Genomic DNA, 13,674 nt, shown 5'->3' on the forward strand with positions numbered 1-13,674 from the left:
CAAATACATATTGGTTTCCTGTTTTTCCTTAAAAATAAGGTGGCGACTCTAACACTTTTTAAAACAGTTAGAAGAACCCGGAAGTTGCAAACTATCTTGGACCCGTTCAAAATAGGGTGTAACAGAGCCTGCTACTTCTGAGGAGTTATATTTCTCCTCCGAGGAGTAGATAGGCCCTTTAAGCTAGAAAAATGCATCTTTTTTTTTTTGTGTTTGCAAATTTTTGTCTAGGTCGGTATATGGCCTTATGTATATATATATTGTGGAAGTGCTTGTTTCATCGATGTCTTTAAAAGCCAATCTTCTCATTTTTAGACATTTTAAACATTGTCTACTTAATGTCTACATGAAAGAAATATATTCGTGCTGATATCCCATTCAGATATAAGTTAGGCTAGAGCCAGAGCTGATCTTTACATGAGATCGTTAGGTGAGTCACCTTCGAAAATAAGTGAGTTTTGCACCGAGGATTTTATCTATTGGTGACTATTCATGTTTTGTGCTCGTGAATTTGGACGTCTCCAAATCGCTTCAGGCATTTAGGTTGACATTCCTAATCTTTTAGACATAAGCATTTTTGAGTCTTTTTCCTTGGGCTAAGTCTATTTGAGACTTTCAGAGCCTTCGTGTATGAGTCGGGCTCAATTCGCTTAGAATTTGTTTGAAGTCGAATCCTTATTTCGTTCGTCGATCATTTGACAATAGTCCCTAGTTCATGGTCCCCAGTTCAGTGTTGTTCATGAATTTAGAGGTAAAACAGACTTATGAATACTAAATGGTTATTCGCGTAATAGTAATTTATGGTAATACATGCAAAGCTTAATTCGAAGTGTTCTTCTCATTACATAAACTTGTACGGTACAACTGCCGAGGGGGCATCTGATTCATTTTTGTCGTAACAAAATAGACAGTCTGAGCATGACTTAATCGGTCATTTGGCCCTTACAGCAAATCCTAATGCGGGATTTTCAAAGAAACTATAAACAATCGATTTGGCCTTGTTGGGCTTATATGATAGTCCCCTAGTGTTTGTGTTTGAAGTATGAAAAGAGAAACACTATCGTTGATACCGAGCAGTCCTCGGTCCCAACTCTTAGCTAGTCTTCTCCGTTAAAGTAACACGCTTTATGTTGTTGCCTCATTAAAAATCTTGTCAGAAAATCCACTTCGGGACAAAACCAAGCTAAGGAAAAAAGAGTGCAACACGTGTTTTCAGGCCTAACTCTAATCTTCTCGACTTAATTTGGGCTTGTTCCTGCAAGGATCGAGACAGGTAAGTTTAAAAATTCACGAAGAGGGCACATATCATACCTTAACAATAATACGTCTTCAAGTGGGCTATATTCCAATTGCTTGGTAGCTGTTGGCCGTCCTCCAACTCGAGTTGGTACGAACCCTTGCCGGTTATACCGATTACCTTGTACGACCCTTCCCAGTTCGGACTAAGCTTCCCTTTGTTAGGGTTCTTTGTGTGTAACATGACTTTTCGAAGGACCAAGTCCCCGATTTGGAAGTGTCGAAGGTTTGTCCTTTGGTTGTAATACCTGCCCGTTCGTGGTTTTAGTGTTGCCAGGTGGACTAGCGCAGTTTCACATAGCTCCTCAGCTAAGTCGAGTTTTACTACCATAGTCTCGTCATTTGACTTCTATGTGGCGTATTTGAACCTCAGGCTCGGCTCTCTGACTTCAATCGCGATCAGCGCCTCCGCTCCATACACCAAGGAAAACGGCGCCTCACCTGTGCTCGACTTTGAAGTCATCCTATAAGCCTATAGTACTTCTGGCAAGATTTCTTTCTACCGGCCTTTGGATTCATCCAACCATTTCCTTAAGTTCTGAATAATAGTCTTGTTCATTGATTCTGCCTATCCGTTTGCACTCAGGTGATACGGAGTGGACATTATATTCTGATCTTTAAGCCTTCAAGGAATTTATTGACTTTGTTGCCTATGAATTGTCGGCCATTGTCACATGTGATCTCAGCCGGGATATCAAACCGGCATATGATGTGATCCCATATGAAGTTGATAAACTCCTTTTGTCGTACTTTTTCAAAAGCCTGTGCTTCATCCCATTTAGAAAAATAGTAAGTCATAAACAAATGAAACGAGCCTTACCTGGTGCCCAAGGCAAAGGGCCGATAATGTCCATTCCCCATTTCATGAATGGACATAGGGACAATACCAGATGAAGCAATTCCCGCGGTTGATGGATCATTGGGGTGTGCCTTTGACATCGATCACATTTCCGCACAAAATTCTTTGTGTCTTCTTCTATATGATCCAAGTAGTTACCGGCTCGAATCATCTTCCGAACCAATAACTCAGCTCCGGAGTGATTATCACAAGTCCCTTCTTGGATCTCGTGCATTGCATAATTCGTCTCTCCGGGCCCCAGACACCTGGCTTAAGGTTTGTAAAATGAACATCGGTATAATTTTCCTTCGAATAGGATATATCTTGTTGCCTTGGTCCTAAGAGTTCATGATTCCTTAGGATCTGCTGGTAATTTCCCCTCAGCTAGGTAGTCTATGTACCTGTTTCGCTAGTCCTAGGTTAAATTTGTCATGTTCACTTTGGAGCAACTATCACGGGCTGCCTCCTTCATAGTATTAGCGGTACACTAATGGCCCGTGCGGCGCCCGTAGTCTAGGCGGACAACGAGCTAGCCTAATGTTAGTCCTAGGACTCATGGCACGACCTTATGCCCATGGCTTTGGAGGCTTAGCTTCAGCGGTGCCGCTGGGTCGATGTCAAGGCCTTGGCCTTGCCTTGCTAGTATGCCCTCGTGGCATGTTTCATATGTTGGGTCTTTGCCTGCACACACACCTGGGGTTGACTACGGACATGACAGTCTCTCGCCTGGTGCTAAGCGTCGCTGGTTCGCGCACAGTCCAATCCTCAAGCCTGATACAGGCATCGGCATAGCTGCTCTCAACGGCAGAGTTCATCATCTGGACCACAGTACCCGAATTAAATTCATCTGTTCCAACCGAAGAACCCAAGTTAGCTAATGCATTTGCCTCGGTATTTTGTTCCCTCAGCACATGTTGCATAGTCCATTCCTTGATCGGTGTAGAATTACCTGGATCTTCTCCAAATATTTTTGCATCCCATCATCTTTTGCACTGAAGACACCATTTACTTGATTCACGACCAAGAGTGAGTCATATTTCGCTTCGATGATTTCTGCTCCCAAGCTCCTGGCCAGTTCCAAACCTGCAATCATAGCCTCATACTCGGCTTCATTATTAGTCAATTTTAAAGTTCTTATGAACTGTCGGATGATATCCTCCGTAGGGGCTTTAAGCACAATCCTAAGCCCGAAACCTTTCACGTTGGATGCTCCGTCAGTGTACAAGGTCCAGATTCCCGAGGCTTTACCCGAGGTTAATAGAAGTTCTTTCTCTACCTCGAGCACCATTGCTAGGGTGAAATCTACCAAGATCTAAGACTTTATAGTCATTTAGATTTGTATTCGATATCATACCCACTGATTTCGACTGCCCACTTTGCTAACCAACCGGATAACTACGGTTTATGCATAACATTTTTTACGGATATGTCGTTATTACGCATATAGGGTGACATTGAAAATAAGGTTTCAACTTCTAGATGCACTCAATAAAGCTAGGGCCAATTTCTCTAGGTGGGGATAACATTTCTCCGCATCACCCAAAGTTCTACTAACATAATAAATTGAAAATTGTGTACATTCTTCCTCTTGGACCAGCACTCCGCTTACCGTGACTTCGGACACTGCCAAGTACAGGTATAGCTGCTCATCTGCCTTTGGGGTATGCAGCAGAAGCGGACTTGATAAATACCTTTTCAATTATTCTAGGTCCAGTTGGCAGTTCAGTGTCCATACGAAGTCATTTTTCTTTTTGAGCAACGAGAAAAAATGGTGGCTTTTATCCGAGGACAGAGAGATGAATCTACTCAGGGCCACAATCCATCTGGTCAACCTCTGAAAGCCTTTCACATCCTCGACTACCCGGATACCATCGATGGCGGTGATCGTGTCCGGGTTAATTTCGATCCCTCGATTTGACACCATGAAACCCAGGAATTTTCCCGAACCTACTCCGAAGGCGTATTTTTCGGGTTCAGCTTCATGTTATACTTGCGCCGTATATTGAAGGTTTCCTGCAAATGCTTCAAATAGTCCTCGGTTTTCAGGGACTTAACTAGCATATCATCAACATAAGCTTCCATTGTTTTACCTACTTGTTTTTGGAACATCTTGTTAACTAGGAGTTGATAGGTAGCACCTGCATTTTTTAAACCAAATGGAATTACATTATAACAGTAAATCTTGTACTTAGAAATGAAAGAAGTCTTTTCCTGATCTTCTGTGTTCATCCGGATTTGGTTGTACCCGGAACAAGCGTCAAGAAAGCTCAATATTGCATGAGCAGCCGTCGTATCAATCATGCGATCGATATTAGGAAAAGGAAAGGAATCCTTTAGGCATGCCTTGTTCAAATCTTTGTAGTCCACACACATTCTAAACTTGTTACCCTTCTGGCTCACAATAACTACGTTAGCTAACCAATCTGGATATTTAACCTCCCGGATAGATCCTATTTTTAATAACTTTGTTACCTCTCCCTTGACGAATTTATGTTTCACCTCGGTCATTGGTCTCCAATTTTGTTTTACTGGGGTGAACTTCCGATCAAGGCTCAGCTGATGAGTGGTGACCTCGGGCGGAATACCTGTCATATCTAAGTGTGACCATGCAAAAAAATCGGCATTAGCTTGAAGAAATTTGATTAACTTACTCTTGAGCTCCGAGGTTAACCTCGTGTCCAGGTATACCTTTTTGTCCCGTAGGTGGACGAACAAAATGACTTGTTCAAGCTCTTCTACTGTTGATTTTGTTGCGTCCGAGTCATCGGGTAATACAAACGACCTAGGGACACTGAAGTCATTTTCTTCCATGTCCATCTTTCCTTTTCCTTCAAATCTCGCTGGATACGCATCCTGTGATTGCTATTTGGCGTCTTTTACTTCATTCGTGTCCTCCTCGTATATGGCTATCTTTGGCGTTTGAGCAACTTCTTCAACCGCAAACATTTATTTTACTGCGGGTTTCTCTCTATGAATGATTTTTACTCACTCCGAGATTGGAAATTTCAGCATTTAATGCAAGGTTGAAGGTACTGCCCTCATGATGTGCAGCCACGGTCTTATGAGCAAGGCATTGTACCTTATTTATCCGTTAATGACATAGAACTTCGTGTGTTGAACTACACCAGCCGCGTTCACTGGCACTGTGATCTCGCCCTTTGTAGTTTCATATGCCATATTAAACCCATTTAGGACTCGGGTTGCTGGTACAATCTGACCCAACAGTGTCAGCTGCACCACTACCTTTCATCGGTTAATGTTGGTCGAGCTACCTGGATCAATGAAAATACGTTTCACATGAGTTTTATTTATAAGGACATAAATTTCCAAAGCATTATTGTGTGGTTGAATGATGTCCTCTGCGTCTTCGTCACTGAAGGAGATAAATCCATATGGTACGTAGTCCCTGGTTCTCTTCTCTCGAGTGATTTAGAATTTTGTCTTTTTCATCGTCCGACCTCAAGGTATCTCTACCCCACCGATTATCATGTTGATCACATGTTGGGGTTCTTCTGGTTTGATCTTCTTGCTCGTTTCCCTGTTCTTGAAGTGATTCTTTACTCGTCCACTCAGAAATTCTCGGAGATGACCTTTTTTAGTAGCCATGCAACTTTGTCCCTTAAGCCTTTACAATCGTCGGTCCGGTAGCCATGGTACTCACATATCAGATTTGGATCCCATTGTGAAGTATTGGTTCACAGCGGCCTTAGCCATCTAGCGTCTTTGATGTGACCAATCTCTGCTACAATTGTTCTCGAGTCAACGTTAAATTTATATTCGGACAGTCTTGGGCTTTCGCCGGAGTCAGACATCCCAACGGTGTTGTTTCTGAACTGCAAACCCCTGTTCCCCGAGCCGCGATTGCTTCGTCTGTCACTTCTCGCTGTATTGGGGCTAGGACCACTTCTTCCCTTATCCGACCTTAAGGTGGACCTCTTTTGTTGCGGGTATGGATGATATCTCTCCTTTGATGGTTGAAATTTCATTTCTATTATCCTCTTCGGTCTGTATGAATTTTTTATGTGATTAACCAGATTTGGTGGGAGGCCGAGCTGATCATCCTCCACTCGTATCTTGGACTCATACTTGTTATGGACGTCCGCCCAAGTGATAGCTCCAAACTCCAATATTTTCTCTTTTAGCTTAAGGGAAGCGTTGGAACTTCAGGGGTTAAGCCCCTTCGTGAAAGCTTGAGCTGCCCACTCATCGGGAACCGAAGGCAACAATATCCTTTCCTTCTAGAATCTTGTTACGAACTCCTTGAGTCATTCATCGTCCTTTTGGAAGATCTTGAATATGTTGGCCTTTCTCGCCTGCTCCTTCCGGTCCCCGGCGTGAGCCTTCATGAAGGTATCTGCGAGCAACTCGAAAGACGGAATAGAGTGCTGGGGCAGTGTACAATACCATTGCATGGCTCCCTTAGTCAATGTCTCACTGAACTTTTTCAGCATTACTGACTCAATTTCATTATCTTCCAGATCGTTGCCCGTTATGGCATAGGTGTAGGCGGTTATATGTTATTGAGGATCCGTTGTCTCGTCATATTTTGGGATATCCGACATCTTAAATCTCTTCAGGATCAACTTCGGAGCCGCACTCGGTAGGAAAGGACTTCGAATGATATATTTGGTTTCGGTCCGGTTAGAATTGGTAGTGCCCCCAGAATCTGATCCATTCGGGAATTATAGTCTTCTACCTTCTTTTTGTTGGAGTTGATCCGTTTAGACAGCGCCTCCAATATTTTTATCACCTCAGACAGTTCATTGGGCACTGACCATTCTCGATCACTAATTACCTCAATTGCCATACGAGCTGGTACGGGTATTCGATTTGGTTCCGCTACCCTGGCCTTGTTGTTGTTCTTTTAGAGTTGGGATATAGTAGCCTGATGTTGCATCATGGTTACTTGATGTTCCGGCAATAAGTCATAAATCACGCGTAAGTTAATCTCCTCTCCCACCACTCCGACTGCTCTGCGAGCAGTTGCCCTATCAGCGGGCATATCTCCGCTGTCGTTAATGGCTACATTGGAGTTGGCAACACTCGCATCAGCGGGAGGGTCGTCGACTGGATCACCCGGTGGCATGATGTTTAATGGTACCCCATTGTTGGGATTCTCGTTGTGGTTGTTGTTATTCGCATTGTTCGCGGTCGAAATGTCGAAGTTAACCTGAAATCACAAAAAAAAAAAAAAAAGGCAAAAGAGCAAGTGAAAGCTAAGTTGCAAACAAATCACTGCTATTATCCTTAGCCCCATGGTGGGCGCCAAAATGTTTACCCCCTAAAAAGGTAACAATTAAATTTGTATGTGGTTTAAGGATATGCGACTTGATTCGTTTATAGAGCGTAAGAATAGCAATAACGAAATAAAGATCGGGAATAAGGAAGGTAAGAGATAGCCTAAGTGAATATTGCGATGATGGCACGGACTGAGGCCCAAACAGTTCAAACCAATTTGTGAGAATTCTATTAACTTTGATGCTTACAAAACTATTAAGAATTAGGGTTTAGTGTATTTGTGTGGAAGACAGTAAAAAACCAGATGCCCCTCCTATGAAGATTTACTCTCTTATTTATAGTACAAGTACTGTATTTGACATGGTAACTGAATCAATTATGGATGATGCTCCCCCAAATCTCGGGCATGACAGCTGCATGACGCGTCCTACGGAGTGAAATCCGCAACGGGCCAGTCTTCTCGGACCTTCATCAGCTGGAAAGAAACTCTTCGGGCTCTGCTGGGTCCGAGTGACTGAATCCGAACTGCTCCTTCTTGGCTGGTCGAGCCCAACTAATCTAGTGCTCCTCATTCTTAGTCCGAATCTTCAGGCGTTGGGTCTAGAACATTGACCTCGATTTTTACCTTATAAAAAGCAGATAAACATGATTCTTCCCAAGAATCCAAAGATGAGTCCAAACATAAAAAAAAATCACATAAGGATGAGAAAACTACAAAAGGGGGATTTAGCGACAATTATTTAGTGGCCATACGCTAATTGCCGGTACTTTAATTCATTAACTCAATTAGCAGCTTCAAATGTAGTTTAGCCTTGAAAACTATGCGATTACCGTCAATTAAAATGAAATGGCTTGCAAAAATTATACTTACGCGATACTGGGAAGAAATTTTCATTATTTCATTTTCCCTCCACTTCCTTTTGTGAAAAAAGAGCCGCTCTTCATTCAACAAAAAGATTTGCAAAACACCCTCCAAGGAAGAAGAACCCTAATTCTCCACCATGCCCAACTATTCTTTCACCCCCACCATCTCAAGATACCATTATGGTATAGCCCAACTCTCTACTCTTGTTCTCTCTCTCTAGAACTTCCTTGAAATGATGGATCTGAGCAGTTGTAGACCCGTCGGCCGTTGTCCCGTTGATATTCATACAATCGTCTCGCAACTGTCGCGGTAAGGTCGATTGCTAAATATCTTCCATGTTGCTTATTGATATAACGTATAAAGCATTCAATCTATATATTGAAATTTACGAATTCCAAATCCCTAAATCTAAATGGATTATCATACTTCAATTTTAGCAAAATTTAATTGGAAGTTTTTCCATAATTGTTGGTTCAATTGAATTGCACAGTGCCTGTCAATTTGCTATATTTTTCTTTTTTCTTGCCTTCAACTACATGAATTTACAATAGTATCTATAAAATTGCTTTTGATAATGCCTATCGAAATGGAATGAACCGGTACCTTTCCTACCATAACTAGTATTGACTACTGAATGGTTATATCCACTTCACATTTGGCTCGCATAAATTCTCACAGGACTTCTCTTGTCTTCTTTATGTTCAGATATAGATAGGATTTGCAGTCAATTTTCATGTTGCCGAACCTTTTTCCTTTATACCTTGATTAACCAATTTTAACTATAATGTTAGTAATAACTGATATTTAAAAGCTTTCGACCCTAACAGAGTACAATAGGATACACATTGGATAATATACTACAATAAAAATGGCTTTTAACGGTTCTTATAAATTGACATTGTTGTTTGCTCAGACTCATTTTCTCTGTCCTTCACAATTCTGGAAATAAAATACCTCATCTAAAGAAGACTGCATAGTGCCATTTTTTAAATCTATTATTTCCCTTGTGAATAGGGAGGTGTTGTATCCCTAGGAGATGTTTATCCATGTTGTAGAGTGCTAGATGGAACTTTAAAGTAAGGGAAGTTAGGTGATAATTTTGCTCTTTCTCCATAAAAAGATTTGGCATCTTGCTTCCACTCCTGAAGTTCATGGACTCCTAAAAAAATGGGGTTTTCATATGGACTCAATCTAAATTATATATATGCAGTACATAGTTGCATGATTCTTTTACTTTTTGCTATATTTTTAGTTCCCCTGGTGTATCTCAGTAGGTCCTTAGCTGGTGGTGCAAAATGGATGAAACTTCTAGACGACATAACTCCTCTTTTTAGGTAATAAAATGCAGAGTAATTTTATTGTAAGATTGGTTGCCTCTGTTTATTTACATTGTATTGCTATTTTCTGTTGTAAATGATGGTAGACAGGAAGTATACTTAGGGCAGTCTTGTTTGATTACATTAGTCTCTGTTATTTTTAACTAGATCTTCATGAGCCGTATGTTCTTTATTTTAATGGATTATTGTTCTTTAAGTGACACAGTTGCAATGTTTGTTATGGTGTTGTAGTTACATGTCTTCTTTTTCAAGAGTTTCTAAAAAGATTCTCATTATTTTAGGTATAGACTACATAATCATAGTTTCATGAGCCTAAATTACTACCAGATGTTCAAAACCTGCCATTCGGAAAGACAATTGCTATGCATGAGTTCCATACAGAAGAAAACATACCTGTGGGAAATTTATCTTAGAGTATTCACTTGTTCAATAGTGCAAATATTTGTGCGTGATCCCAAGCATTCAAGTACTCTGCAATCATGATAATGAGTATCTTCACAACCAAATTGAAAGGTATTTTACTTAATACCTCTTTGACATCCAACAACACAACAACAACATATCCAGCGAAATCCCACAAGCGAGGTGTCAATATTGGACTAAATCATGCTGATAGATATATATTCAGGCTTCCTTATAAACAAATAAAAAAAGATATATATTCAGGCTTGACATTAGATGTTTGGTTGTTAAATCCAAATTTTAGGTGCATTGTCTTTATAGTGTAAAAATTTGGATCTTAGCGGTGTACTTACTTTGCAATTGACCTATTTTCTATACTCCTATTAATTAACCATGTTAATGATATTTTTTGCATTTATATTTTGTCATCCAAATTAGAAAATACTCCAGAGGGTAGCATATTTGTGTACTGGAGGGGCAGAAATGATGCATGGGATGGATATGGTGGTGTTGTACTTTACACACGAAGTGCAATTTTCCTAGAAGACATTGTAACCCTGATAAATGAAAAGTTATTGTTAAATTCATATCATAAGAATTTACGACTCCTTTTTTCATGATTAATTTCCTACATCAAGTTAACTGTATTAGGCTCTAGCCAGATGGAGCCTTCATGTGTGAAATCAACATATTAACTCGTATGAAATGCAAAGATGATAGATCACTGGATGAGGAGTCTACATGTGCATTTGTAAGATTTCTTATGCATTTAATCCTTCAAGTTCTATTGGTTTACTATTAAAAAATTAGTAAAGTTATTAAAGGATTTCCAGATTTCTCTTTCAATTTTCCTATACTACTTTTCGTTTCTTCTTTTCGCCTCGGCTAGTTCACTGCTTGACCAACAACCAACCTTTTGAAGTAGTAATGAACGGCAACAAATCAATTTGATAAGTTGATGCTGTTAGTTTCTAGACAGGAAATAAACTGAAGGTTGATTGTTGCAACTTTGAAAATTAGTTAAGGGATGTTTTTTGTCTACTATAATAATAGAAGGATGTACCTTAGGTTTGTGTCACAGTTTAGGGATGTTTTTAGTCAAAGACTCTGCCCTTCCATGTTCAGATGAAAAAAATGTTTATTTTACTCTGCTACTGCTACTTTCTGAGGGACTAACATCAGTAACTTGCCTCTGCTGCTGTATAATCTTTTGAACTGCTAAGTAAAGTTGTCGATCCGTCACTGAATCCATTGAAAATGATCTTGTTATAGGCTGAATTTCAAATTCATTTCTTTCTTCCTCATGTTAATGCATTCATCTCCCATACTTGTAACATGACATTGTAAAAATTATATCAAAAAGATGATATGAACAATATTTTCTCCGCACTGATCACAGCGAAGGTATATAATCAATAGAATATGTATAAATGTGACAGACAAATTTTGTCTTTAAGAAATGGTAGCATCTTCAATTCTTGTCAAATGTCAACCCTTTATTTTTTTTTCCACAATGTTACAGCTAAGTTGTATTGTAAGACTACAAGTTTCATTTGCCACATTAGCTAACTCTTTTGTCTTCCTTGTGTAATCCTCTGTTCTTTCTTAGACAAAATGCTTTGGTTGTATTCTAAAATTATAACTTCATGTAGGAAGCTCCAAATTAAGAACGGTTTGTCTTAGTAGAAACGATATTTCAATATCTTCAACTATGATGAACTTGGTAACCCCAGTTCGTATGCAGAGATTCATTTTTCACATTGGTCTGAAATTCACAATATATTTAAATATATAGACACACAATGTTTTATACATTACCTTTCATCTTTTGACACATTTATTTTATTATTTCAGGTTATACGATCTGATGTTCAAAATTTTTGCTGTGGAAGATTTTAATACGATGAAGAGTTGCGGAAATTATTTGAAGACATTATTCGATAGGATTGGTTATATTAGTTCAAACAATATAAGTTATCTTTTAAGTTGTGACATTAATATTTTGGATTAGTACTTCCTTTTGGTTGCTTTGATTCAACGAGATATATTCTGTTTTATGAATTAATAGAAATATATTTTTTAGCAGTTGTCAAACTTTGTTGCCAGTCTCTTTTATTATTAGCGTCAATTTAGTTTAATTTACATGACATTAAAATGGACACTAAAAGGTCAAACTAAGACATTTTCATGAGGGATATTGCAGCCATTCTAATTGCCACAAATAATTGTCGTTGAAACTATTGATTGTTAGCGGCAATTTAATTCGAAGTTGCACATTATTCCTTTCCTGTAATGGATCCGGTGGAAAAAGAGGAGATAGAATCCAATTCTTTTAGATACTTTATCTAACAAACTCTACCCATCTAGAACATAGATGGGGTATATCTCGCCATAAACTTAACTAGTATCCCAACCAAGTGATTGAATCACTCCCGAACCCCTCAAGATTCGTCCAAACCATCCAATGAAGTCAAAAATCACATTTCAGACCTAACAGAACTTTCAAAATTCAAATCTGAGTTTGTTAACCCCGGATGTTTGGTCAACCATTTTCTTATTTCAACTTAAGAACTTCAAATTTAAGATTTTATATCTCCTATACTCATCCAATTGTCTCTAAAATCGTGTCACCCGTCCTCGCAAGTCAAAAACACCATTTTAAAGCTACAGGAGAAGTCATTTAGGGAAAAAGAGTCCTAATGCTCAAAACGACCGAACAAGTCATTACAGTAGTACAATAATCCTTGATAAGTAATAGACGACAATAACAATAACATACAGAGTGTAATCCCACAAAGTGGAGTCTGAAGAGGATAGTGTACGCAGACCTTGCTCCTACTTTGGGAGGTAGAAAGACTGTTTCGATAAACCCTCAGTTTAATCAGTTATAGAGTTTTGAATAAATTTACAATGGTTATCCAATATCAAAACAAGTCAGTTATTAATCGATGTCTCGGTCTTCTTATAAACTTAATATTTGGGGTTCCTTTGAGCATATCTGATGAAATTGGATCATTGTTATAGTAAGGTATCTGAGGGCTTATGTGGAGTAGAATCTTTTTAATGATAGCTAAATAGAATTATAAGCTACATAAATCTAATATTCATCATTTTAGAATCTTATACTATTTTCTTTATTTTTAGTTTTTAAATTTTATGCTAAAAAATAGGATACACTCGCAAAACGCGTACTTTAAGACTAGTAATAATTTTTCAAAAGTGCAAACATGTTAACTTTTCACATTTTTTTGGGGGAAGGTTATTGTTAAAGGTGGGAGGACAAAATTGGCCTTTTCTGTGATTTCAGCCGTTGGGTAACGATGGCAATTCGCAGGAATGCCCTTATTTTGGGGTGATCTTTAATTTTTGTCCAGCAAATTGGTGGTATTTAGTTTTGCCCTTCGCCTAATACCATGAGGTTTGGGGTTCGATCCCCGACTTGATAATAAAAAAAAATCGCAAGGTAGAGTTTTGTAGCAAAGTTAGGCCTATTTGGGCAAAAAGTTAGGCCTCAGGCAGAGTTTTGCAAGCCAAAGTAAGGCCTCATGCATAGTTTTGCAAGTCATCAGGCACAGTTTGCCTGCAAACTCTATTTTAAGGCAAAGTTTGCCTTTAGGCATAAGACAAACTTTGCTCCATGGGGCAGAGTTTGCCTAAATCTCTGCCTTGCGAATTTTATTTTTTATTTTTGTCTGAGC

General features: G+C 39.2%; 1 long non-coding RNA gene across 1 annotated transcript; it reads left to right on the forward strand.

Annotated features, from left to right (window-relative positions):
- The first annotated feature begins 7,150 nt into the window (after positions 1 to 7,150).
- On the forward strand, positions 7,151 to 12,037 carry LOC132632078 (uncharacterized). Its single transcript, XR_009579244.1, has 2 exons — positions 7,151 to 8,546; positions 11,831 to 12,037. It is a non-coding gene; the product is annotated as an uncharacterized LOC132632078 (long non-coding RNA).
- Positions 12,038 to 13,674: the final 1,637 nt, after the last annotated feature.

Source organism: Lycium barbarum, chromosome 1 (assembly GCF_019175385.1).
Source record: "Lycium barbarum isolate Lr01 chromosome 1, ASM1917538v2, whole genome shotgun sequence".
Taxonomy (NCBI): Eukaryota; Viridiplantae; Streptophyta; class Magnoliopsida; order Solanales; family Solanaceae; genus Lycium; species Lycium barbarum.